This window comes from Pistacia vera, unplaced genomic scaffold (genome assembly GCF_008641045.1).
Source record: "Pistacia vera cultivar Batoury unplaced genomic scaffold, PisVer_v2 Contig463, whole genome shotgun sequence".
In the NCBI taxonomy this organism is placed as follows: domain Eukaryota; kingdom Viridiplantae; phylum Streptophyta; class Magnoliopsida; order Sapindales; family Anacardiaceae; genus Pistacia; species Pistacia vera.
This window is the reverse complement of record NW_022196294.1, coordinates 112,249-139,842: the sequence shown is the minus strand read 5'-3', so window position 1 is coordinate 139,842 and position 27,594 is coordinate 112,249.

The following is a 27,594-nucleotide window of genomic DNA, read 5'->3' as shown; positions in this document are numbered from 1 at the left end:
TACAGCCAAATTACCTAATCTTTCTTATGAGGGTGAGAGGTGGACAGCGGGCTACCGGGGTCAGGTAAGTGAGGGGTTTTGGGGAGGGGGCTAAGGGGACGAAGATGGTGGTGTCAGGGAAGGTCAACAACAGCGGATATGTGCCATAAATGGTTGTCGCATGCGGTGAAGATGGGTTGCGAAAATCAGCAAAAATCGACTAAATTGGGGGTTGTCAAGGTTGGGAAAACATTTCGGAAATGATTAAATGATGAATCCAGTCGATTTTGGTGAGAAAATTGACTGGAATCATCACTTTAACGCCGACAGCGACACTATGGCAGTGTAGAGGGGTGGAAATGCAATGTTTTCATCATTTTAGGGATTAAATGGGTCTTTTGAAATTTTAGACATTTAAATAACTAGTTTAGTTAATTTAGATGTGTGAATGGAAAATATGAAACATAGCTTTTTTGTAAATTTATGTAAAAAAATTATAATGAATTTGGGCCTTTTTGGCTTTTTTTGGGCCCTTTGGACCAGTTTGGATAAAAAATTATAAACTTTTTTAGGCCCAATGGTATTTATGTAAATCTATTTAAAAAAATCTTAAAATAATTTTGAGCCAATTTTTGAGCGCTTTTTTTTTGGAGGGGGGCCTAGGCAGGTGCCTCACCTGCCTACCCCTTGGGTCGGCCTTAGTTTGTATTTTGATTATTGACAATGGTGTGTTTGAGGTTCTTGCAACTAGTGGAGATACCCATTTGGGAGGAAAGGATTTTGATCACAGAGTGAGGGACTATTTCATCAACTTGATCACAGAGTTGAGGTGAATTTTTTGTTATCTAAAACATTATAATATACAAAGGAAAAAAAATAAGAACTTAAATATGTTGAACCTACCTACCATTTTAATACTCTCATTTTTATTTTTTGAGTTTGAAGTGGCTAAACTGCGTTACTAAATTGCAATTTCATCTTCAATTTCAAATGAAATCCCTAATTCCATTTTGATTCACCAGTTTGCCACAGTCTGCCACAACTCAAATCCAGTATGTCACACAATCACCACAACACCACAATCATTTAAACAACAACCCAATGAGCAGTTGCACATAAATGGCTCTAGCAAGTGCGACCAAAATCTTCCATAAACTACCACACAAACTGGGAACACGCAAAGCAACCAAGGATGCATGACGGATTGCAGGTGCACAGGTTGTACACAGGCAATGCACAGATTACGCACGGCAACAATGAAGAACACCATGTGGAGGTTTAGGGTTAGGGTGGGGTAATATATATATTTTTGTAATTATTGAAATACGTAAGGGTTATTTTGTCATTTATTGGGGGTATTTATGTAGTTAAAAATTTATTACGTTATGTTGACGTCAGTACAACGTAATAAATGCAGAATAAAAATTTTCACCAACCCAAACAAGTTAAGAGCAAACAAGTATAAGTAATAAATGTGCAGGAAATATTAAATGACTATAAAGAAGATAAATGCTCAGAGATTTATAGTGGTTTGGAGCTTTGATCAAGAACCTCCTACATTATGTAAACTTTTCTGCTTAGTTTTATTTTATCCAAAACTAAGACATGAAGATGCTATAAATAATTGATTGAATTTAATTTTGGTTATTGTTATGCAAGCTCTGATTGAAAAAAAGGTCATTATTTTGCAGAATATGTTTAATAATTGTCCCAAATATGACCATAAAAGTAGTTGATCAAGATGATCAAAGTTAACATGATCAGACTAGGTAGGAGATGATTTTTTCCAAATCTGAGGGGAGTTTATAGATAATACCTCTAATTATAATATACGGGTTCAGATACTTTAATTTATATTTGTTTAATTTTTTTTATTGATGCTATTAATCTATTATTGGTTAATTTAAAAGTGTAGTTGGGTTAATTTTAAAAGTAACTTTTTTATTATGATAATTAAATCTAATTTATTTTACAACTCATAAATACATAACAAGGGACATTTAATATTAACAAATTTAATAAAAGAATTTAATAGTAGGTGCTTTTGAAACAAATACCATTCATGTTACAAGGCAAAAACTCATCTATGGATAGCCCAAATCGTTAGGGCAAATTGGTGAGTAACCTTAGTCTCTCCCGAGAATTAGTAGATGGGAGAGGTCGTGGGTGGCTAAGACATACTAGATGACATAAATATATTATGGAAGTTGAAACATGATCAACGATAATTTTATTAAGACATTAACTAAGGATAATAATATAGTTAAAAAATGAGAACACTAGAAACACACAATCACGCATCACCACGAGAGTTTGTTCAAATTGTAACATAAAAGTACATAAAACAAAATTTTATCTACAGAAATAATCCCAATAAATGACAAAATAACCCTTACATATTTCTATAATTACAAAAATATATATATTAACAACAATCGACAATAATTTAAATAATTGATCAACAACGATCGGCTATGAAATTAATTTGATGTTATGACTTATTTAAATTAAATTTATGTTTGAAATTATTATTTTTATAAAATTCATTAAATTCTTCTTTGTCTTGTTAGACATTGTATGGGCAAAAATCCATGTTGGGCCCCTGATAGGCCCAATAGCAGAAGGCTCAATGTCAAGGCCCAACTTCAATTGGTTTCATGCCAAAGCTCACTCCATCAATTGGGCTAAATCCGAGATCTGGGCTGCAACAAGCATTAAGCCCATTTATGATTCAGGCTCAATACTCACTTCTAAGGACTCCGAGTCTCATAAGGATTCCTGTATCACAAGGACTTTGAGTCCTACACTAATTCGTATACTCAAAAAGGTTCCAAGTCTAACACAACATCTTCCTCTAGGAACTAGCACTTTGACTTCATAAAAAACTATAACTCTTAGTTCAAAAAGGACTTAGACCACCTTAGCTCCCCATTGTAAATGTTAAAATCTATGGTTGATTTGAAAGGGATGAATCTTATGAGAAGCAAACCATTGACAATCGAATGGACTTACACAAAAAGAAAGCATGAACGTGAAGGCTTGGGTGACACTGGTGTGGTGTCTACCATAGGCACTCCAACGCTCAAGTCAGTACGATTGAAGGTATTTTAATGAGGGCTAAAAGCGAGAAAAGGTTTACCGTAATATGGCTAGGGCTACACTAACACAAAGTGGCTGGAGCATAGCTTTGCGGTGGCTGAAGTTGGTAAAGTTAGTCGGAACTAAGCTTTACGATGGGGAAAACGAGGATTCTTAAGAGCAAGAATTCAGGAGCTAACGTTATGAGTGATTTTTTAATGCATAATGAGAGGCTTGACCTCTGTTTATATAGGAGTTCAAGGGAGCTTGAGTCCTAGTAAAACTTTGAGTCCTACTTGGTAGAGGAGTTCGAATTAGGAAGTAAGTCTTGTGACTTGCCTTTATTGGTTCAAGAGTACTAATTCATGTAAGATACTAGATCTTGGATGAATTAGGAACATGATAGGATTCTGATTCCTATTTTGGGACGAAAGTGGGTTAATAGCCTAGAGCCCGATTTGGCTTAACTTGTAGGAAGGCTTAACTTATGGAGTGATCAATCAACAAGGTGAATTTCAGCGTAGGCTCAACCAGAATTGGGCTAAAGCACTGGGCCATAATATGTTTATTTCGTTATTGGACCTCGTCAGGCCTAATACGATTTTTGGCCCATACACCTATAAATTCAAAGGACAAGCCTCCCAAAATTCATTCACATACGATCCCTCTTTTTGCTTTCCTTGTTCTTGCTCTCTCAAGAACCGCCTATCCTCACCATAGTGTCGTGTTTCGACCACTTTACACCGATAGTCACATCTCTGCTCCATGCTCACTGTAAACACTACCTTGCTTCACTAAATTTTCCTCACAACTTGAGCATCGGAATGCCTACGGCAAATACCACACCACTATCCCCAGATCTTCGCGTTCACTCTTATATGTCTCTGTCTACACGTCTACAAGATTGTCAGTGGCTTCTTCCCCACATGATTACCCTCACGAGACTCGCAATAGATTCTGACCACCTGCAGACATTTATTCGTTATATTATTTAATTATACAAAACAAACACATAATAATGTATTATATATATATATAAACACATTAAGTATATAATTTTAATTTTCATCATCCACTAAAGTAATTTTATTTTTGCACAAGAAGTAGTTTAATTATTTAATTGGTACCTTAGTTAATTAGATAACTAAACTTGTATATACGTCTAATGATTTCTATTTTCTTCTCTTAAAAAATTCATTTTTCATTAAAGGAAAAATAATCTACTCACATAGTTTTGTGATTATTTTTAGCGTTTAAAGAAGAACATCAGATTTTTTACATTTGAATTACTTAGATGGTTATTTATGTAAATACCCCTATCATAATCTAGCTAATTAGATAATTGAATGAGAATCAGACATATGAGATATGCGTTATTATATTCCATTCCAAATAATAAAATTTTAATTAGGTATCATGTGATCATGACATCTCTCCTGCATAATTTTATGTATATAAACTAGAGTAATCTATTACAATCCTATTCTCTAAATTTAAATTTCCCATACTAACAAGATGGGCTTCGGCCTTGGGTAGAAATATGACAAGCACAAGATGGGCTTAACCTAAGATATCATAACAGCCCACCTTAATTGAAACTCAAATCCAATCCCACATATCAATCTCAATCAAGCCTTTTAAATCAATTTAACACACGGTTGAAATTGATACTCCTATTAGAAACATCTCTCATTATCTTTTTATTAACGAATTATCGTTGCATATTTGACAAACCGAGTAATTGATTGTTTGCTACAAAAAAAAAAAAAAAACCCTAAGAAATTAAATACGTTGAACCTTTATTTTTAACTCTAAGAGGTTGGTCTGACGGTCAAAGAGATTTGCTCCCTTCTTTGAGTTTCTGAATTCAAATTTTGAGGTTACCTACCATAACGATATTATAGCTTACTTGGTTCTTTGGACTTATAGGGTGTTCAATAGATTACATGATTCTTTGGGTTTGTAGGGTGTTGAATAGACCATAGAGATTAATTGAGATACACGTAAGCTGACCCAGATACCCTAGTTACACAAAAAATCACATGCTTATTAATGGTTGATAGAAAAACCATGCAATTTCATTATCAAAAGGAATCGCTTATAGTCTTTTAAGTCTACACAGGATTCAAAATCGTCATCCTCGCAACCTTGAGCTACAAAGCTTGCACGTGGAAATGGATGTAACCAAATGCATGTATTGATCATTAAATTATAACTCAATTAGGCTTATATTATCAATGAAATTGACCATAAATTCCTTAAAATAATAATTAAAAAAATTACTAAGCAAGGAGATATAACGTGTTTCGTCTCACCATCAATGCATAACTACAAATAAAATACAAAATTTTATATTTATAATTTAATGACTCTTAACATTAAACTCACATTAACATGTTTCAGAGGCTCGATACTTTAAGCCTTCTTTATTTTTATATCATTAAGTATGAACAGAACTTGTTTTAGATATGGTTTCATTTGTTAACCCAATAGACTTTGGGGGTGTTTGTCTAAGCTTATAAGCTGGTCAAACTTGCTTATAAGCTCTTAAAGACAAAGATTTTAATTAGTTAGGTTTCATTAATTATATATGTCTTAATCCAACTTTGGTACATGAACATAACCTCAATTACTAGTAGTCATGACATCGTGATTGAGAAATATTGATTTTACCCTTCCATGGAATCTTCTTATGTTAAGATAATCTATGTAGTTAGGTTTATACAATTGTGTCAATATATAAAATGATTGTATAATATTATTAGATATTAATAAATAAATAAAAAATTGATATGAAAAATGTTATTGACTCAATAAATTAATTATTAATCTTTTTTTTTATGATCGAGGGTATTCAAATCAGTTTATGCATATCTCAATTAATCTCTTGGGATCTTAAAATTACTCGTCGAATAAGAGTTTCAATAACTATCTCTAATAATAATCGAGAAAGGACTTGAACTTATAATTTTTAGAGTAATACACTAAATAATCTTTATCAAATTGTTCAATCATCCAAATATAATTTAATTATTGTTTTGTCAACAAAGGTGACTCCAAAATCTCAATTTTCTAATGCTTCATAGCAAATAGGAAGCAAGATACGCTTGTATACAAAATAAAAATAAAAACAAAAAGAGAATATATTAGTTAAAGTTCCTAGAAGATGCCTGAATCTAAAAAAAAAAAAAAATTAATTAATTAATTAAGTCCGGGCCCTCATTTGATCATTCTCAATCTCGGGGCAGCCAATTGACGCCGTCTCCAGCCCTCCACTAGGTCTTCTGCCACGTGTCTAACGCACATGAACTTCTATCCTTTTTAGGTATAACTTTATAATAAAAAAACAATTAAACAGACACTAATTTAATAGTTGATATATCCTGTTTAGGTATAACTTTATAATAAAAAAACAATTAAACAGACACTAATTTAATAGTTGATATTAACTGTTATTTGTACGACCGACTAATCAAGAGTTAATAACTTTTTTTTATTTAAATAATAATTAATGACACCTTCTTATCTATAAATTTTTAAAATAATATTTTATTATTTATATTTATATTAAGACGATAAATTAAAAATAAACTTGATTCAAACTATTGAGGTTTTTGAAGAGAAGACGTTGATGAATCTTTTAATGATAAAATATTGAATTTTGGTGATTTAGATTTATTAAAATTTAACTTGAGAGGGATAATTGTGTAAACCCTAATTGCTCGATTGACGACTATTGGTAAGATTAGTAATAATAAGGTTTGAGAAATTTTAGTGAGTCATAATCGAAGACTATTGGTAAGATTAGTAATAATAAGGTTTGAGAAATTTTAGTGAGTCATAATCGAAAAAGAGAATAACCGTGATGTAAAACCATAATTATATCAAAATAAAAAATAAAATATAAATTTAAATAATAAAATAGTATATTAAAAATGTTAGATAAGTAAGTGTCATTAAATAATGGAAAAATGTAGTTTACTCGTTAAACAAACTTATCTATAAATCCTGACCAATGACATAACTAAGGGGGTGTTTGTTTAAGCTTATAAGCTGGTCAAACTTGCTTATAAGCTCTAAAATTAAGCTGACATGTTTGTTTATAATTTTTTTGAGCTTATAAGTTGAACTTATAAGCCAAAAAAAATAAGTTGGGGGGGAGGTACTTTTTTTTTTTTGGCTTATAAGCACTTTGCTTATAAGCTAGTTTGATCAAGTATATTACTACATTATCCTTATTTAATTTAAAATTCCATAGTATACCCTTGTTTAATATAGTACCCTTTTTAGTCATTTTATAATAAAATGTACTTATAAGTCACATTTTACCAAACACGTCAACTACTTATCAGTCACTTATAAGTATTTTAACCAAACACGTAATTGCTTAAAATTTCAAATGCTTATAAGCTAAAATTAGCTTATAAGTACTTGTTACTTATAAGCTAATTTTCATAAGCTCAGACAAACACCCCCTAAATACCATTATGTTAAAAAAAAAATTGGGATGACAATATCTCAACCACACGTGAGCTATCCAATGACGGATTGTATAAGAACAAAGAGTAAAGGCACCGACGACAAAATTCATGATTAATATAACCATTTGCTTACCCCTATGACTCTATCTGATGTAAGAGGAGCTGACGTGGTAATGGGAGAGGAATTTCAATTTTGCATTCCAATTTTGACAAATGAGTCTATGACACGGAAATATAGTTTAAATTACAAATAAATTATTTTATTTGAGAAGTTTTTTGGATCAGATATTATATTTATATTTTATTAGATTTTATAAAAAAAAATGATGAATATATACTTGAAACAAAATTTTAAAAAGTTATTTTGTAAGTGGAAATATGGAAAGAGGTAAGAGAAACTTAAATTGAATCCAACCGTCTACGTGGATTGGTAATCATTCCCTAGATTTATCATGTATATTCTTTTGATTCTTTTAGGCTTTTTATACTTCTAGATATTAAAAAATCAATATTTTTAAAACAAAGAATCTTTTATCATTATCTTCACCTCATTTTCAAAAGTCGTGGTCTGAAAACAAGAAAATCAATCAATTTCCCAATTATGTCCAACAAATGTTGCCTCCTGAAATTAAAAAAGAAAAATACTGCATTACTTAACAGTCAAATTTCACAAGATCCCATATCTTCCATTGATCAACAAATTTCAATTCCTAGCAGTGGCTATATCTCAGATGCTCCGTCTGAGTGTTGATGTTGTTTCGATTCTTATATGTAAAGCTGAATTTAACGATAATAGTTAGTTAATTCTAATATAATCATTTACTCGTTTGAAACGCGGTTTACCATCCGTCCACGCTTGTTAATATAAGAGGGGGCTGAAGCGGGAGGGATTTTGCTACTAGTTTTAACAAAATGACATGAAAATTAAAAATGCATTTTAATTTGAAATAAATGATTTAATCATAAAATTTATTTGTATATTTCTCATATTTTAGCTAATATTTTTCTTTCAAATTTAATAATTTATAAAATCAATATTTATTCAAAAGCGGAATAGCGGAAACATTTAAAAAAATAGTCATCAAATTCAACGGCCTACCTTTAATTGAAATCATTTCAAGAATCTATCGTGCATATTCCTTCCTTCCTTCCTTTACGCTTTTTGTACTTTTTCAGACAAAAGAAATATCAAATAGAGAAAATATAAAATAAGAATTTTAATCCTGATCATCACCTCGGATCGGATTTGTAAATCTCCGGCAATCTATGAACAGAAAATCAAACAAGTTCACGATCATCTCCAACAAATTTCACCATCACATATAAAAAAATGTACAAATTTCTATTAACTAAAAGATTTAGACATCAAATATTACATCACAATGAGGAATCTAATAATCTCCTCAACTTAATATTAATAATTTGTAGGTCTAAACATGGGTTCCAATTCCACAAAATCCCATCCTCAAGCTCAACCCTCTCCTTCTCTTTAATTTAGTCAACAAATTCAGAAAATAAAGATAAAATATTAAACTATACATGTAAGAATCAAAACAAAATCCACCAGATCAGCCATGATTAGACCTTAAAAAGCGTTATCAGTGATCAGGACTCAGACGGAGCATCCGAGATGTGGCCACTATTGGGAATTGCAGCTGGAGTGGATGAGCTCGAGCTAAGCTCACCACCAACATCTTTCCTTTTACCTATTATTCCCACCAAATCCTTCAATATGCCGATGAGAATCCAGCCTCTTTTGGGTGGAAACCGGCTCTCTGACTTCTTCTGAAAGGCTTTGTGTTCCATTTTTTTCATAAGAGATTGTTTCAAAATTGAAGCTCTGAGCTACAGAAGAAAACAGAGAGAAAATTTGAAGATTGAGCTAGAGAGGAAAACAAGAGAGAGAAGTGAGAGACTGAAGTGGGGAAGCGTGAAATAAATAGAGCCATAAACTTCGAGAGCAAGTATCTCTGAGAGAGAGAGTGTGAACTGTGATGACTGTTGACTGATGAGTCGAGTAAGATTGATGAGACGTCGAACCCTAGTTTGTAGATTGAAGGGTTGCAAGGGGATGATAGGGTGGTCCCGAGTCCACTTAAACTAAAATGAAAGGTACACCGGGCTTGACAAGACCACGAAACTGGCGGCCTGGTCGGTAGTCCACCTATCTTTAAGTGGATCACTAAAAGAATATCTCATATACGGATAAGTATTACGTAATCAAAATTAATTATAAGATTAAGGATTTATATTATTTTTTCTAATCTTTTACATCATTTTTAAGATTTGTACCAACATTTATCTTTATTTGATATTGATACGATAATATTATAGATTATCTGATTTTTTATATTTATAAAACATTCAATGAATTATCTAATTTTTTAGACTTGTAAGGTGTTGAATAGACTCCAAAAATTAATTGAGATATGCATAAACTGATTCGAATACTCTAATTACCCCCAAAAAAAAATACATTGAACCTAAAAATCATTTTAATACTCTCATTTTATTTTCTAAGTTTGACAAAACCAACTGGGAATTAAGTATCGCCAATTCACCATGCACAAAAGAAGTGAAGAACACAAAAGTCATACGCTTATTAATGGTTGATAGAAAGCAATGTTAATTCATTATCAAAAGGAATCACTTATTGTCTTTTAATTAAGTCTACACAGGATTTAAAATCGTCATCCTCGCAACCTTGAGCTGAAAAGCTTGCACGTGGAAAAGGATGTAACCAAATGCAAGTATTGATCATTAAGTTATTACTCAATTAGGCTTACATTATCAATGAAAATTGACCATAAATTCCTTAAAATAATTAAAAAAAATTAATAAGCAAGGAGATATAACATGTTTCGTCTCTTACAGTATTTATAATTTGATGAATGCATCAATGCATAACTACAAATAAAATAGAAAATTTTATATTTACAATTTAATGACTCATAACATTAAACTCACATTAACATGTTTCAGAGTCTCGATACTTTAAGCCTTCTTTATTTTTATATCATTAAGTATGATCAGAACTGGTTCTAGAGATGGTTTCATTTGTTAACGAAATAGACTTTGTTGTTAAAGACAAAGATTTTAATTAGTTAGGTTTTATTAATTATATATGTCTTAATCCAACTTTGGTACATGAACATAACCTCAATTACTAGTAGTCATGACGTGATTGAGAAATATTGATTTTACCCTTCCATGGAATCTTCTTATGTTAAGATAAAGATAATCTATGTAGTTAGGTTTATACAATTGTGTCAATGTATAAAATGATTGTATGATATTATTAGATATTAATAAATAAATAAAAAATTGATAAGAAAAATGTTATTGACTCAATAAATTAATTATTAATCATTTTTTTATGATTGGAAGTATTCGGATCAGCTTATGTATACATCATTTTTTTTATTATTGAAGATGTTCAGACCAGTTTATGTGTATTAATCATTATTTTATGATTAGAAGTATTCGGATCAGTTTATGTATACCTCAACTAAACTCTCAGGATCCTGAAACTATCCGTCGGATAAGAATTCTAATAACTATCCCTAATAACAATCGAGGAGAGACTTAAACTTAAGATCTTTGGAATAATATACCTAAGAATCTTTTTCAAACCGTTCGATTTAGGTAATTTAATTATTGTTTTGTCAATAAAGGTGACTCCAAAATCTCATTTTTATAATGCTTTATAGCAACTAGGAAGTAAGATACGCTTGTATGCAAAATGAAAATGAAAACAAAAAGAGAATACATTAGTTAAATAACCAGTTTGTCAATAAAGGTGACTCCAAAATCTCATTTTTATGATGCTTTATAGCAACTAGGAAATAAGATACGCTTGTATACAAAATAAAAATAAAAACAAAAAGAGAATACATTAGTTAAATAACCAGAAAAGTTTCTAGAAGATGACTGAATCTTAAAATGTATAACTATAAAAAAAATAAAACATTTTTTAAATTAAGTCTGGGCTCTCATTTGATCATTCTCAGTCTCCGGGCAGCCAATTGACGCCGCCCCCAGCCCTCCACTAGGTCTGTTTTTTTAAGGTATAACTTTATAATAAAAAAAAAAAACCAATTAAACAGACACTAATTTAATAATTAATACGGAATTGTTATGTGCAAATAATAAAAGAGTTAACGACTTTTTTCCACCAAATAACGGAATGACACTTTTTATTCATAAATTTTTAAAATATTATTTTTTTATTTAAATTTAAATTTTGATGGGAAATAGAAAGTAAACTTAATCAAGACTATTAAGACTTTTGAAGAGGAAACGCCGATGAAAAGTTAAATTTTAGTGATTGTGATTGATTGGAATTTAACTTGGGAGGAGTGACTATGTAAACGTTAATTGCTTGATTGACGGTTATTGGTGGGGTTAATAAAAGTAGAGTTTAAAAGGTTTTAGTGAGTCACAATCGGAGAAGAGAATGATTATAGTGTAAAGTCACAACGATACCAAAATTAAAAATAAAATATAAATTTAGATAATAAAATACTTCATCTGTTTCATTTTAAGTGACGTTTTAAGACCTTGCACAATTTTTAAGAAAACAAATTTCTTTCTCCTCATAATGACTCTTTCATTGAAATTACAGTGAAAAATTTTTGATTTTCCCGCTGCTCTTCACCTGTAATTGAAAAAGAAAGAGAGGAGATAAGGGACGAAGATAGAGAAAGAGAGAAAGGAGATGAGGGTAGAGAAAAAGTAGAATACAAAGGACAGAAGAATTCATTGAGAAAGAGAGAGAGGATGGAGTAGTCAAATGACTTTTATTTTGACAAAAAAATACTTTTATAAAACATCTATTAAAATAAAATGAATTTATAGGTGAATAAGTGTTATTAAACCATTATTTAAATAAAAAAATGTCGTTTACTGGTTAAACAAACTTATCTATAAATCCAATGACGGATTGTATAAGAACAAAGCGTGAAGGGACCGACGACAAAAGTCATGGTTAATATAATCATTTGCTTACCCCTATGACTCTATCTGATGTAAGAGGAGCTGACGTGGTAGTGGGAGAGGAATTTCAATTTTGCATTCTAATTTTGACATATGACACGAAAATACAGTTTAAATGAAAAATAAATTATTTTATTTGACAATTTTTTTGGATCAGATATTATATTTATATTTTATTAAATTTTATAAAAAAAAAATGATTAATATATATTTGAAACAAAATTTTAAAAAGTTATTTTGTAAGTGGAAATATGGAAAGAGATAAGAGAAACTTACAATTGAATCCAACCGTACGTGGATTGGTAATCATTCCTCGGATCTATCATGTATATTCCTTTGATTCTTTTAGGCTTTTTATACTTCTAGATATTAAAAAATAAATAATTTTTAAAGAAAATATAAAACAAAGAATCTTTTATCATTATCTTCACCTCAGTTTCAAAAGTTGTGGTCTGAAAACAAGAAAATCAATCAATTCCCCAATTATGTCCAACAAATGTTACCTCCAGAAATTAAAAAAGAAAAATACTCCATTACTTAACAGTCAAATTTCACAAGATCCCATATCTTCCATTGATCAACAAATTTCAATTCCTAGCAGTGGCTAGTCAAATTTCACAAGATCCCATATCTTCCATTGATCAACAAATTTCATTCCTAGCAGTGACTATATCTCAGATGCTCCGTCTGAGTGTTGATGTGCTTCAATTCTTATATGTAAAGTTGAATTTAAACATAATAGGTAGTTAATTGTAAATAATATTTACTCGTTTGAAACGCGGTACGCTTGTTAATAAAGAGGGGGTGAAGCAGGAGTGAATTTCTTCTACTTTTAACAAAATGACATGAAATTAAAAATGCATTTTAATTTGAAATAATGATTTAATCATAAAATTATTTGTATATTTCTCATTTTTAGCTAATATTTTCTTTCAAATATAAAATCAATACTTATTCAAAAGCGGAATAGCGGGAAACATTTAAAAAAATAGTCATCAATTCACGGCTACCTTTAATTGAAATCATGATTCCTTCCTCCTTCACGCTTTTTGTACTTTTTCAGACAAAAGAAAATCAAATAGAGAAAATATAAATAAGATTTTAATCCTGATCATACTCGGATCGGATTTGTAAATCTCCGCCAATTATGAACAGAAATCAAAACAGTTCACGATCATCTCCACAAATTTCACACCACATATAAAAAAATGCACAAATTTCTATTAACTATAAGATTAGAAATCAAAATTACATACACAATGAGGAATCTAATAATCTCCTCACTCTAATATTAATAATTGTGGTCAAACATGGGTTCCAATTCACAAAATCCCATCCTCAACCTCTCCTCCTCTCTTTAATTTAGTCAACAAATTCAGAAAATAAAGTAAAATATTAACTATACATGTAAGAATCAAAAAAATCCACCAGATCGCCATGATTAGACCTTAAAAACGTTATCAGTGATCAGGACTCAGAGGAGCATCCGAGATGGCCACTATTGGGAATGCAGCTGGAGTGGATGAGCTCGAGCTAAGCTCACCACCAACATCTTCCTTTACCTATTATCCCACCAAATCCTTCAATATGCCGATGAGAATCCAGCCTCTTTTGGTGGAAACGGCTCTGACTTCTTCTGAAAGGCTGTGTTCCATTTTTTTCATAAGAGATTGTTTCAAAATTGAAGGTCTGAGCTACAGAAGAAAACAGAGAGAAAATTTGAAGATTGAGCTAGAGAGGAAAACAAGAGAGAGAAGTGGAGACTGAAGTGGGAAGCGTGAAATAAATAGAGCCATAAACTTGAGAGCAAGTATCTCTGAGAGAGAGAGTGTGTGAACTGTGATGACTGATGAGTCGAGTAAGTGATGAGCCGTCAACCCTAGTTTGTAGATTGAAGGGTTGAAGGGGATGATAGGTGGTCCCGAGTCCACTTCAAATAAGGTAACCGGCTTGACAGCCACGAAACTGGCGGCCTGGTCGGAGTCCACCTATCTTAGTGGATCACTCAACTGATGACATGTATTATAATTAGTATTACTTATCAAATTAATTAGAAGTTAAGAATTTATATTTTTTATCATTTTTAAGATTTGTACAATATTTTTTTATTTATGAATTGATACGAATATGTAGTTTACTGATTTTTAATTATAAACTTCAATGATTATCTTATTTTAGATTGTAAGGTTTGAATAGACCTCAAAATAATTGAGAATGGCTAAACTGTTTGAATATTTTAAATCCCAAAAAAAAAAATACATTGAACCTAAAAATCATTTTAATACTCTCATTTTATTTCTAAGTTTGACAAAACCAACTGGAATTTGGTTCACCAATTCACCAGAACAAAGAAGTGAAACAAAAGTCATACGCTTATATGGTGATAGAAAAGCAATGTTATTCATATCAAAAGGAATCTTATGTCTTTTAATTAAGTCTACACAGGATTAAAATGTCATCCTCGCAACCTTGAGCTGAAAAGCTTGCACGTGGGAAAGGATGTAACCAAATGCAGTATTGATCATTAAGTTATTACTCAATTAGGCTTATATATCAATGAAAATTGACCATAAATTCCTTAAAATAATTAAAAAAATTAATAAGCAAGGAGATATAACATGTTTCGTCTCTTACAGTATTTATTGATGAATGATCAATGCATAACTACAAATAAAATAAAAATTTTTATATAATTTAATGACTTTAACATTAAACTCACATTAACATGTTTAGAGGCTCGTACTTTAAGCCTTCTTTATTTTTATATCATTAAGTATGATCAGAAGTTGTAAGTTGGTTTCATTTGTCATGATATACTTTGTTGTTAAAGACAAAGATTTTAATTAGTAGTTTATTAATTAATAGTCTTAATCAACTTTGGTGGTACATGAACATAACCTCAATTACTAGTAGTCATGACATCGTGATTGAGAAATTTGATTTTACCCTTCATGGAATCTTCTATGTAAGATAAAGATAATCTATGTAGTTAGGTTATACAATTGTGTCAATGTATAAATATTGTATAATATTATTAGATATAATAAAAAAAAATTGATATAAAAATGTTATGATCAATAAATTAATTATTATCATTTTTTTTTATGATAAGGATACTCAAACCAATTATACGTACATCAATATCTTTCGAAACTTTGAATATGTCAGATAAGAGTTTCAATATTATTCTAATAACAATCAAAGAGAAACTTGAATTAAGATTCTAAAATAATACATAAGAATCTTTATACAAAACGCTTGAACATGAAAGGTAGTTTATTATTGTTCAAAATCTCAATTTTCTAATGCTTCATAGCAACTAGGAAGTAAGATACGCTTATATACAAAATAAAAATAAAACACAAAGAGAATACATTAAGTAAAGATAATGCTACATTTACACCACTCTTTACATCATTTTCATTATGTCATGATTGGCATATGCCACAACACACAAATTTATTATAATATTAAAAATTTAAAATAATTAAAATTTTATGTGGTATATCATATCATGAGTAATAAAATGGTGTAAAAGGGTGATGTAAATTACTCCTAATTAAATAACCAGAAAAGTTTATAGAAGAATTACGGAATCTAAAGGCTTCGTTTGTGGATTTTGGGAATAATACTTTTAGTATTCCCAAAAAAGTTAAACAGTAAAATACCCAAAAACTACACTATATTCAAATTATTTCAACATCTTTTAAACCCCTAAATTGTGTAATCAATTAAATACCCCTAAATATTTTTAGTATTTTTGTTACGGTGACTCCGGCCACCCTCGGCGGTGGTGGCGGCTGTCCGTATTGAGGGTGGATTGGGGGTGTTTTGTGTAACTTTTAATGTTTTATTATAAGGGGTGTTTTGTAAAAAAAAAACAAGGGGGTATTTTAGTAATTTGTAAATCTACACGTAATACCCGTCCAATTCAACTTTTTTTTTTTAACTTTTTTCAAAAAAAATTTCCCAAAAACACAAAATTGTGAACCAAACGGAGCCAAAATGTCCGGGCCCTCATTTGATCATTCTTAATCCGGGCAGCCAATTGACGCCGCCCCAGCCCTCCATAGGTATTGCCACGTGTCTAACGCACATGAACTTCTATTTTTTTAAGGTATAACTTTATATAAAAAAAAAAACAATTAAAGAGACACTAATTAATAATTAATACGGAACTGTTATGTGCAACTAATAAAGAGTTAACGATTTTTTTTCCACCAAATAACGGAATGACACTTTTTTATTCATAAATTTTTAAAATATTATTTTTTTATTTAAATTTATATTTTGATCTCAAATAGAAAGTAAACTTAATCAAGACTATTAAGACTTTTGAAGAGGGACGTCGATGAATCTTTTGGTGCTAAAAAGTTAAATTTGGTGATTGTGATGATTGTAATTTAACTTGGAGGAGTGATTGTAACGTCCCACTTGAGGTAAGTAGTTAAGATTGTTAATTACTTAAATGTTTATTGATTCAGCTTAACTTGGGTTTGTATGTTGTATTTTTGGTTGATTGGTCTTTGGTGAAATAGTTGTTGAGTGGTTGAGTGTTTGCCTTGAAATTGGTTGAGATTTGAGGAATCTTGGTATTACAGTCTTTGCCGCGGCGACGTCAGCTCTGTGTAGCGATGTCAGTTCGTAATTTTTCGCTGGGGCGATGGAACTTTCTTCGTCGTGGCGACGGGACGGCATAAAGTTTCTTTAGAGTTCTAGAGAATTCTCCATAGGAGTAAAATGACAATTCTACCCATTAGCAGGAAAAGTGGGGAGTAAAATATATGGAAATTTAGTAGAGAATGTGTTGGAGTTGGAGGTGTGTTTGTAATTAATCAAGGATAAAGATGGAATTTCAAGAAAGAGCAAGGGCAAAATGGGAAAGAGTGGTTATATATGAGCTAAATAAGGGAATAGTGTAGTAACCCTCATTTCACCCTTTTCCACTGCCATTCTTACTCTTATTCTTCCCATCCTTCATTCAATCTTCCAAGATTTCCAAGGAATTTTAGGGAGCTTTTGGATAGTTGTTAGTAGAGATTTCATCTAAAGTATCCTAATGTAAGGATTCTTGCTTTAGATGAGAATTTGTTTATGATTTGTGAAGTCTTATGTTGTTTAAAGTGTAGAGACAAGACAAGAAAACAGGAAGGAAAAGTGCTAGAGAAGTTATTACCACAAGGTAAGTAAATCCAACCCAAGTTGAGATGTAAGAGCTTCCTGAGTAGAGATCTATGTATGAATGTATATGTATCATGTTTACTGAGATGAAATGAGATGAGATGAGATGAGATTATAGTTATGAGAGGATTGAATATATTGGAATATGAGAAGTGTTGAGATTTTTATGATGTTGAGTGAGTTTTGATTGGAGTTGAAGGAAGTTTTGAGCAAACCTATGGGAGTGTTTTTCTTTGACAGGGGTTTAGAATGTATGAGGGGGTTTTTCCCATTTGGATGATTAAAGAGAAGAGAAATGTATTGTTAAAATAGAGTTATATGCACATGAGTTGTATGATGAAATGCTTAGGAGAAGCATGAGTAAGAGAAGAAAGCCCTAATTTTTGCTACATGGCATAACTGATTACATGAGTACATTAATGAGCATGATTCACCATATGCATTAATTGCATTAAGAGAGAGAATAGAGAAGTGCATTATTTGCATTAGAGAAAGAGTAGAGAACTTTGAGTGTGAGCTTATTAAGAGAAAAAGAGCATAGAGTAGGTTATGCAATGGGGAACCCGTGAGTAATGGGTAGAGTATTCCCGTATGTACGCGCAAGAGAGAGAGCGGCTTGAGTATGAGAGAAAAAAGTGGTGTAGCTCATGAGAGTACATGCGGATGAGGGCTTAACTGAGAGTACCCGAGAGAGGTTATACACTCACATGGCCAAAGGTTCTGAATCCATGCATAACCGAGTCTGATCGGCTAGATGAGTAGAAGTCAACGAGAGCGGGAGCCAGTCCCGCCATGCCTCGTAGATGAGAGGCTGGCCGCGACTTACAGAAGAGAAGAAAAAAAGTATGAGAAAGAGAAAATAGAGAGAGTCTAAGAGAGAGAGTAAGCGAGAATGTAAGAAATAATTAGAGAGAGTACGGGGATAGCTGAGTTAGAGAGTATTGGATTTACTTACAAGCATTGTTTAGTGCTCACCCCGTTGTTTCCTAGTTTTGCAGGATCTAGGTGAGGACACGGTCTGATGGACGTTGGCAAACAAGGAGAAATGGTACACTGTCCACAATGTTTTGATAACTTTGTACATGATAGAATTTGTGAAAAAAATGTATATGTTTAATAAAGGAAAAATTTTGGCCCAACTCTTTATATATTATATGTATGTTCGTGTATGTATAATTTATGAGTATTTGAGTAGAAAGCAGCTATTATAGTGACTGTGTAAACATTAATCGCTCAATTGCGGACCTATTGGCTATGTAAAATAATAGAAACTCCCCCATTATTTACATTTCACAAATATTTCATTATAGTCTAGGTTCCAAAATAGGTTCTAAACAGGTTCCAAAAACAAGTTCTAAACAGAGGTTCCAAAACAGGTTCCAAACAGGTTCCAAAACAGGTTCCAAACAGGTTCCAAAACAGGTTCCAAACAGGTTCCAAAACAGGGTACCCCCTACAGGTTCCAAACAGGGTACCCTTTTTACAGGTTCCGGTTCCGGTTCTGGTTCCTCCGGGGGTAAGAACCGGAACCAGAACCGCACAGTAGCGGTTCCAAAAAATTGGAACCGGAACCTACCCGCACAGTGCAGGTTCTGGGTAGGTTCTGATTCCGGTTCCGATTCTTACCCTCGGTTCCGGTTCTACCCGCTACCCGTGCTCACCCCTATTAATGACTCTTAACATTAAACTCATATTAACATGTTTCAAAGTCTCGATACTTTAAGCCTTTTTTATTTTTATATCATTAAGTATGAACAAAACTTGTTATAGATACGGTTTCATTTGTCAACGCAATAGACTTTGTTGTTAAAGACAAAGATTTTAATTAGTTAGGTTTTATTAATTATATATGTCTTAATCCAACTTTGGTACATGAACATAACTCAATTACTAGTAGTCATGTCATGACATCGTGATTGAGAAATATTGATTTTACCTTTCCATGGAATCTTCTTACGTTAAGATAGAGAAAATCTACGTAGTTAGGTTTATCCAATTGTGTCAATAATTGTATAATATTATTAGAAATTAATAAATAAATAAAAAATGATATGAAAAATGTTATTGACTCAATAAATTAATTATTAATCTTTTTTTTTATGATCAAAACTATTCAAACTAGTTTATGTGTGTCTCAATTAATCTCTTAGGACCCTGAAATTACTCATCGAATAAGAGTTTTAATAACTATCCCTAATAACAATCGAGAAAGAACTTAAACTTAGAACTTTTAGAGTAATAAACTCAATAATCTTTATCAAATTGCTCAACCATCGAAAGATAATTTAATTATTGTTTTGTCAACAAAGGTGACTCCAAAATCTCAATTTTCTAATGCTCCATAGCAAATAGGAAGCAAGATACGCTTGTATACAAAATAAAAATAAAAACAAAAAGAGAATACATTAGTTAAAGTTTCTAGAAGATGCCTGAATCTCAAAAAAAAAAAAAAAAAAAAAAAAAATTAAGTCCTGGCCCTCATTTGATCATTCTCAATCTCGGGCCGGCAATGACGCCGTCTGCAGCCCTCCACTAGGTCTTCTGCCACGTGTCTAACGCACATGAACTTCTATTTTTTTAGGTATAACTTTACAATAAAAAAACAATTAAACGGACACTAATTTAACAGTTGATATTAACTGTTATTTGTACAACTTATCAAGAGTTAACAACTTTTTTCCCATCTAAATAATAGTTAATAAAACTTTCTTTATCTATAAACTTTTAAAATATTATTTTATTATTTAAATTTATATTTAGATGGCAAACAAAAAGTAAACTTGATTTAGACTATTAAAGCTTTTGAAGAGGATAAATCGATGAGTCTTTTAGTAGTAAAATATTGAACTTTGGTGATTGAGATTGATCAGAATTTAACTTGGAAGAGATAACTGTGTAAACTCTAATCGCTTGATTAGCGGCTATTGGTAAGTTCAGCAATAATAAGGTTTGAGAGATTTTAGTGAGTTATGATCAAAGAAGAGAATGATCATGATGTAGAGCCACAATTATATTAAAATCAGAAATAAAACATAAATTTAAATAATAAAATAATATATTAAAAGCCTATAAATAAGTAAGTGTCATTAAATAATGAAAAAAATGTAGTTTACTCGTTAAACAAACTTATCTATAAACCCTGGACCAATGACATAACTAAATACCATTATGTTAAAAAAAAATAGAGATGACAATATCTCAACCACAGGTTAGCTATCCAATGACGGATTGTATAAGAACAAAGTGTGAAGGGACCGACGACAAAATTCATGATTAATATAATCATTTACTTACCCCTATGACTCTATCTGATATAAGAGGAGCAGACGTGGTAGTGGGAGAGGAATTTCAATTTTGCATTCCAATTTTGACATATGACACGAAAATACAGTTTAAATTAAAAATAAATTATTTTATTTGACAATTTTTTTGGATCAGATATTACATTTATGTTTTGTTAAATTTTATAAAAAAAATGATGAATATATATTTGAAACAAAATTTTAAAAAGTTATTTTGTAAGTGGAAATATGGAAAGAGATAAGAGAAACTTACAATTGAATCCAACGGTCTACGGTAATCATCCCTTTGATCTATTATTTATTTATTTATATTCCTTTGATTCTTTTAGCCTTTTTATGCTTATAGATATTTAAAAAATCAATATTTTTAAAGAAAATATAAAACAAAGAATCTTTTATCATTATCTTCACCTCAGTTTCAAAAGTTGTGGTCTGAAAACAAGAAAATCAATGAATTCCCCAATTATGTCCAACAAATGTTACCTCCAGAATTTAAAAAAGAAAAGTACTCAACAGTCAAATTTCACAAGATCCCATATCTTCCATTGATCAACAAATTTCAATTCCTAGCAGTGACTATATCTCAGATGCTCCGTCTGAGTGTTGATGTTGCTTCAATTCTTATATGTAAAGTTGAATTTAACCATAATAGTTAGTTAATTGTAATATAATCATTTACTCGTTTGAAACGCGGTTTACGCTTGTTAATATAAGAGGGGGCTGAAGCAGGAGTGAATTTTCTTCTAATTTTAACAAAATGACATGAAAATTAAAAATGCATTTTAATTTGAAATAAATGATTTAATCATAAAATTTATTTGTATATTTCTCATATTTTAGCTAATATTTTTCTTTCAAATTTATAAAATCAATACTTATTCAAAAGCGGAATAGCGGAATTCGGAAACATTTAAAAAAATAGTCATCAAATTCAACGGCCTACCTTTAATTGAAATCATTTTCCTTCCTTCCTTCACGCTTTTTGTACTTTTTCAGACAAAAGAAGAATCAAATAGAGAAAATATAATATAAGAATTTTAATCCTGATCATTACCTCGGATCGGATTTGTAAATCTCCGCCAATCTATGAACAGAAATTCAAAAAATTTCACGATCATCTCCAACAAATTTCACCACCACATATAAAAAAATGCACAAATTTCTATTAACTATAAGATATAGACATCAAATATTACATCACAATGAGGAATCTAATAATCTCCTCAGCTTCTAATATTAATAATTTGTAGGTCTAAACATGGGTTCCAATTCCACAAAATCCCATCCTCAACCCTCTCCTTCTCTTTAATTTAGTCAACAAATTCAGAAAATAAAGATAAAATATTAAACTATACATGTAAGAATCAAAATAAAATCCACAAGATCAGCCATGATTAGACCTTAAAAAGCGTTATCAGTGATCAGGACTCAGACGGAGCATCCGAGATGCAGCCACTATTGGGAATTGCAGCTGGAGTGGATGAGCTCGAGCTAAGCTCACCACCAACATCTTTCCTTTTACCTATTATTCCCACCAAATCCTTCAATATGCCGATGAGAATCCGGCCTCTTTTAGGTGGAAACCGGCTCTCTGACTTCTTCTGAAAGGCTTCGTGTTCCATTTTTTTCATAAGAGATTGTTTCAAAATTGAAGCTGTGAGCTACAGAAGAAAACAGAGAGAAAATTTGAAGATTGAGCTAGAGAGGAAAACAAGAGAGAGAAGTGAGAGACTGAAGTGAGGAAGCGTGAAATAAATAGAGCCATAAACTTAGAGAGCAAGTATCCCTGAGAGAGAGAGTGTGTGAACTGTGACGACTGATGAGTCGAGTAAGATTGATGAGCCGTCGAACCCTAGTTTGTAGATTGAAGGGTTGAAAGGGGATGATAGCGTGGTCCCGAGTCCACTTAATCTAAGGTAGACCTGGCTTGACAAGCCCACGAAACTGGCGGCCTGGTCGGCAGTCCACCTATCTTTCAGTGGATCACTCCAACCTGAGTGGACATGTGATGTATAATTAGTTATTACTTAATCAAAATTAATTAGAAGGTTAAGAATTTATATTATTTTTTATCAATTTTTAAGATTTGTAGCAATATTTTTTTTATTTTATTTGATATTGATACGATGATATTGTAGTTTACCTGATTCTTTAGACTTATAAAACGTTCAATGAATTATCTTATCCTTTAGATTTGTAAGGTATTGAATAGACCTCAAAGATTAATTGAGATGCGCGTAAACTGGTTTGAATATTTTAATATCCTCAAAAAAAAAAAATACATTGAACCTAAAAATCATTTTAATACTCTCATTTTTATTTTCTAAGTTTGACAAAACCAACTGAGAATTTGGTATCACCAATTCACCAAGAACAAAAGAAGTGAACGCAAAAGTCATACGCTTATTGATGGCTGATAGAAAAGCAATGTTATTTCATTATCAAAAGGAATTGCTTATAGTCTTTTAATTAAGTCTACACAGGATTCAAAATGGTCATCCTCGCAACCTTGAGCTGAAAAGCTTGCACGTGGGAAAGGATGTAACCAAATGCATGTATTGATCATTAAGTTATTACTCAATTAGGCTTATATTATCAATGAAATTTGACCATAAATTCCTTAAAATAATAATTAAAAAAATTAATAAGCAAGGAGATATAACATGTTTCGTCTCTTACAGTATTTATGATTTGATGAATGCATCAATGCATAACTACAAATAAAATACAAAATTTTATATATATAATTTAATGACTCTTAACATTAAACTCACATTAACATGTTTTAGAGGCTCGGTACTTCAAACCTTCTTTATTTTTATATCATTAAGTATGAACAGAAGTTGATAAGATATGGTTTCATTTGTCAATGCAATATACTTTGTTGCTAAAGACAAAGATTTTAATTAGCTAGAATTTATTAATTACATATGTCTTAATCGAACTTTGGTGGTACATGAACATAACCTCAATTACTACTAGTCATGACATCGTGATTGAGAAATCTTGATTTTACCCTTCAATGGAATCTTCTTATGCTAAGATAAAGATAATCTATGTAGTTAGGTTAATACAATTGTGTCAATGTATAAAATTATTGTATAATATTATTAGATATTAATAAAAAAAAAAAGTTGATATACAAAATGTTACTGAATCAATAAATTAATTATTAATCATTTTTTTTTTTTATGATCAAGGATACTCAAACCAATTTATACGTACATCAACTAATCTTTCGAAACTTTGAAATTATCTGTCAGATAAGAGTTTCAATAATTATTCCTAATAACAATCAAAGAGAAACTTGAACTTAAGATTCTTAAAATAATACATTTAAGAATCTTTATCAAAACGCTTGACCATGAAAGGTAGTTTAATTATTGTTCAAAATCTCAATTTTCTAATGCTTCATAGCAACTAGGAAGTAAGATACGCTTATATACAAAATAAAAATAAAAACAAAAAGAGAATACATTAGTTAAAGAATAATGCTACATTTACACCACTCTTTTACATCATTTTCATTATGTCATGATCTGGCATATGCCACAATCACACAAATTTTATTATAATATTAAAAATTTAAAATAATTAAAATTTTATGTGGTATATATCATATCATGATGTAATAAAAATGGTGTAAAAGGGTGATGTAAATTACTCCTAATTAAATAACCAGAAAAGTTTATAGAAGATTACGGAATCTTAAAGGCTTCGTTTGGTTGGATTTTGGGAATACTACTTTTAGTATTCCCAAAAAAGTTAAACAGTAAAATACCCAAAAACTCACAATATTATTCAACTTTATTCAACATCTTTTAAACCCCCTAAATTTGTTAATTCAATTAAATACCCCTAAATATTTTTAGTATTTTTGTTACGGTGACTCCGGCCACCCTCCGGCGGTGGTGGCCGGCTGTCCGTATTTGAGGGTGGATTGGGGGTGTTTTTGTTAACTTTTAATGTTTTATTATAAGGGGTGTTTTGTAAAAAAAAAACATAGGGGGTATTTTAGTAATTTGTAAATCCTACATCGTAATACCCGTCCAATTCAACTTTTTTTTTTTAACTTTTTTCAAAAAAAATTTCCCAAAAACACAAAATTGTGAACCAAACGGAGCCAAAATGTCCGGGCCCTCATTTGATCATTCTTAATCTCCGGGCAGCCAATTGACGCCGCCCCCAGCCCTCCACTAGGTATTCTGCCACGTGTCTAACGCACATGAACTTCTATTTTTTTAAGGTATAACTTTATAATAAAAAAAAAAAACAATTAAAGAGACACTAATTTAATAATTAATACGGAACTGTTATGTGCAACTAATAAAGAGTTAACGATTTTTTTTCCACCAAATAACGGAATGACACTTTTTTATTCATAAATTTTTAAAATATTATTTTTTTATTTAAATTTATATTTTGATCTCAAATAGAAAGTAAACTTAATCAAGACTATTAAGACTTTTGAAGAGGGGACGTCGATGAATCTTTTGGTGCTAAAAAGTTAAATTTTGGTGATTGTGATTGATTGTAATTTAACTTGGGAGGAGTGATTGTAACGTCCCACTTGAGGTACGTAGTTAAGATTTGTTATATTACTTAAATGTTTATTGATTCAGCTTCAATTGGGTTTGTATGTTGTTATTTTTGGTTGATTGGTCTTTGGTTGAAATAGTATGTTGAGTTGGTTGAGTGTTTGCCTTGAAATTGGTTGAGATTTGAGGAATCTTGGTATTACAGTCTTTGCCGCGGCGACGTCAGCTCTGTGTAGCGATGTCAGTTCTGTAATTTTTCGCTGGGGCGATGGAACTTTCTTCGTCGTGGCGACGGGACGGCATAAAAGTTTCTTTAGAGTTCTAGAGAATTCTCCATAGGAGTAAAATGACAATTCTACCCCTAATTAGCAGGAAAAGTGGGGAGTAAAATATATGGAAATTTAGTAGAGAATGTGTTGGAGTTGGAGGTGTGTTTGTAATTAATCAAAGGATAAAGATGGAATTTTCAAGAAAGAGCAAGGGCAAAATGGGAAAGAGTGGTTATAATATGAGCTAAATAAGGGATTAAGTGTAGTAAACCCTCATTTCACCCTTTTCCACTGCCATTCTTACTCTCTATTTTCTTCCCATCCTTCATTCAATCTTCCAAGATTTCCAAGGAATTTTAGGGAGCTTTTGGATAGTTGTTAGTAGAGATTTCATCTAAAGTATCCTAATGTAAGGATTCTTGCTTTAGATGAGAATTTGTTTATGATTTGTTGAAGTCTTATGTTGTTTAAAGTTGTAGAGACAAGACAAGACAACAAGGGAAAGGAAAAGTGCTAGAGAAGTTATTTACCCACAAGGTAAGTAAATCCAACCCAAGTTGAGATGTAAGAGCTTCCTTGAGTAGAGATCTATGTATGAATGTATATGTATCATGTTTACTGAGATGAAATGAGATGAGATGAGATGAGATTATAGTTATTGATGAGTATTGAATATATTGGAATATGAGAAGTGTTGAGATTTTTATGATGTTGAGTTGAGTTTTGATTGGAGTTGAAGGAAGTTTTGAGCAAACCTTATGGGAGTGTTTTTCTTTGACAGGGGTTTAGAATGTATGAGGGGGTTTTTCTCCCATTTTTGGATGATTAAAGAGAAGAGAAATGTTATTGTTAAAATAGAGTTTTATATGCACATGAGTTGTATGATGAAATGCTTAGGAGAAGCATGAGTAAGAGAAGAAAGCCTTAATTTTTGCTACATGGCATAACTGTATTACATGAGTACATTAATGAGCATGATTCATCCATATGCATTAATTGCATTAAAGAGAGAGAATAGAGAAAGTGCATTATTTGCATTAGAGAAAGAGTAGAGAACTTTGAGTGTGAGCTTCATTAAGAGAAAAAGAGCATAGAGTAGGTTATGCAATGGGGAACCCGTGAGTAATGGGTAGAGTATTCCCGTATGTACGCCGCAAAGAGAGAGAGCGGCTTGAGTATGAGAGAAAAAAGTGGTGTAGCTCATGAGAGTACATGCGGATGAGGGCTATACCTGAGAGTACCCGAGAGAGTTTATACACTCACATGGCCAAAGGTTCTGAATCCATGCATAACCGAGTCTGATCGGCTAGAATGAGTAGAAGTCACCGAGAGCGGGAGCCAGTCCCGGCCATGCCTCCGGTAAGATGAGGCCGCGACTTACAGAAGAGAAGAAAAAAGTTATGAGAAAGAGAAAATAGAGAGAAGTCTAAGAGAGAGAGTAAGCGAGAATTGTAAGGAAATAATTAGAGAGAGTTACGGGGATAGCTGAGTTAGATGAGTATTGGATTTACTTACTAAGCATTGTTTTAGTGCTCACCCCGTTGTTTCCTATGTTTTGCAGGATCTAGGTGAGGACACGGTCTGATGGACGTTGGCAAACAAGGAGAAATGGCTACACTGTCCACATAGTTTTTGATAACTTTTGTACATGATACGAATTTTGTGTAAAAAAAATGTATATGTTTAATAAAGGAAAAATTTTGGCCCAACTCTTTATACTATTTTATATGTATGTTCGTTATGTATAATTTATGAGTATTTGAGTAGAAAG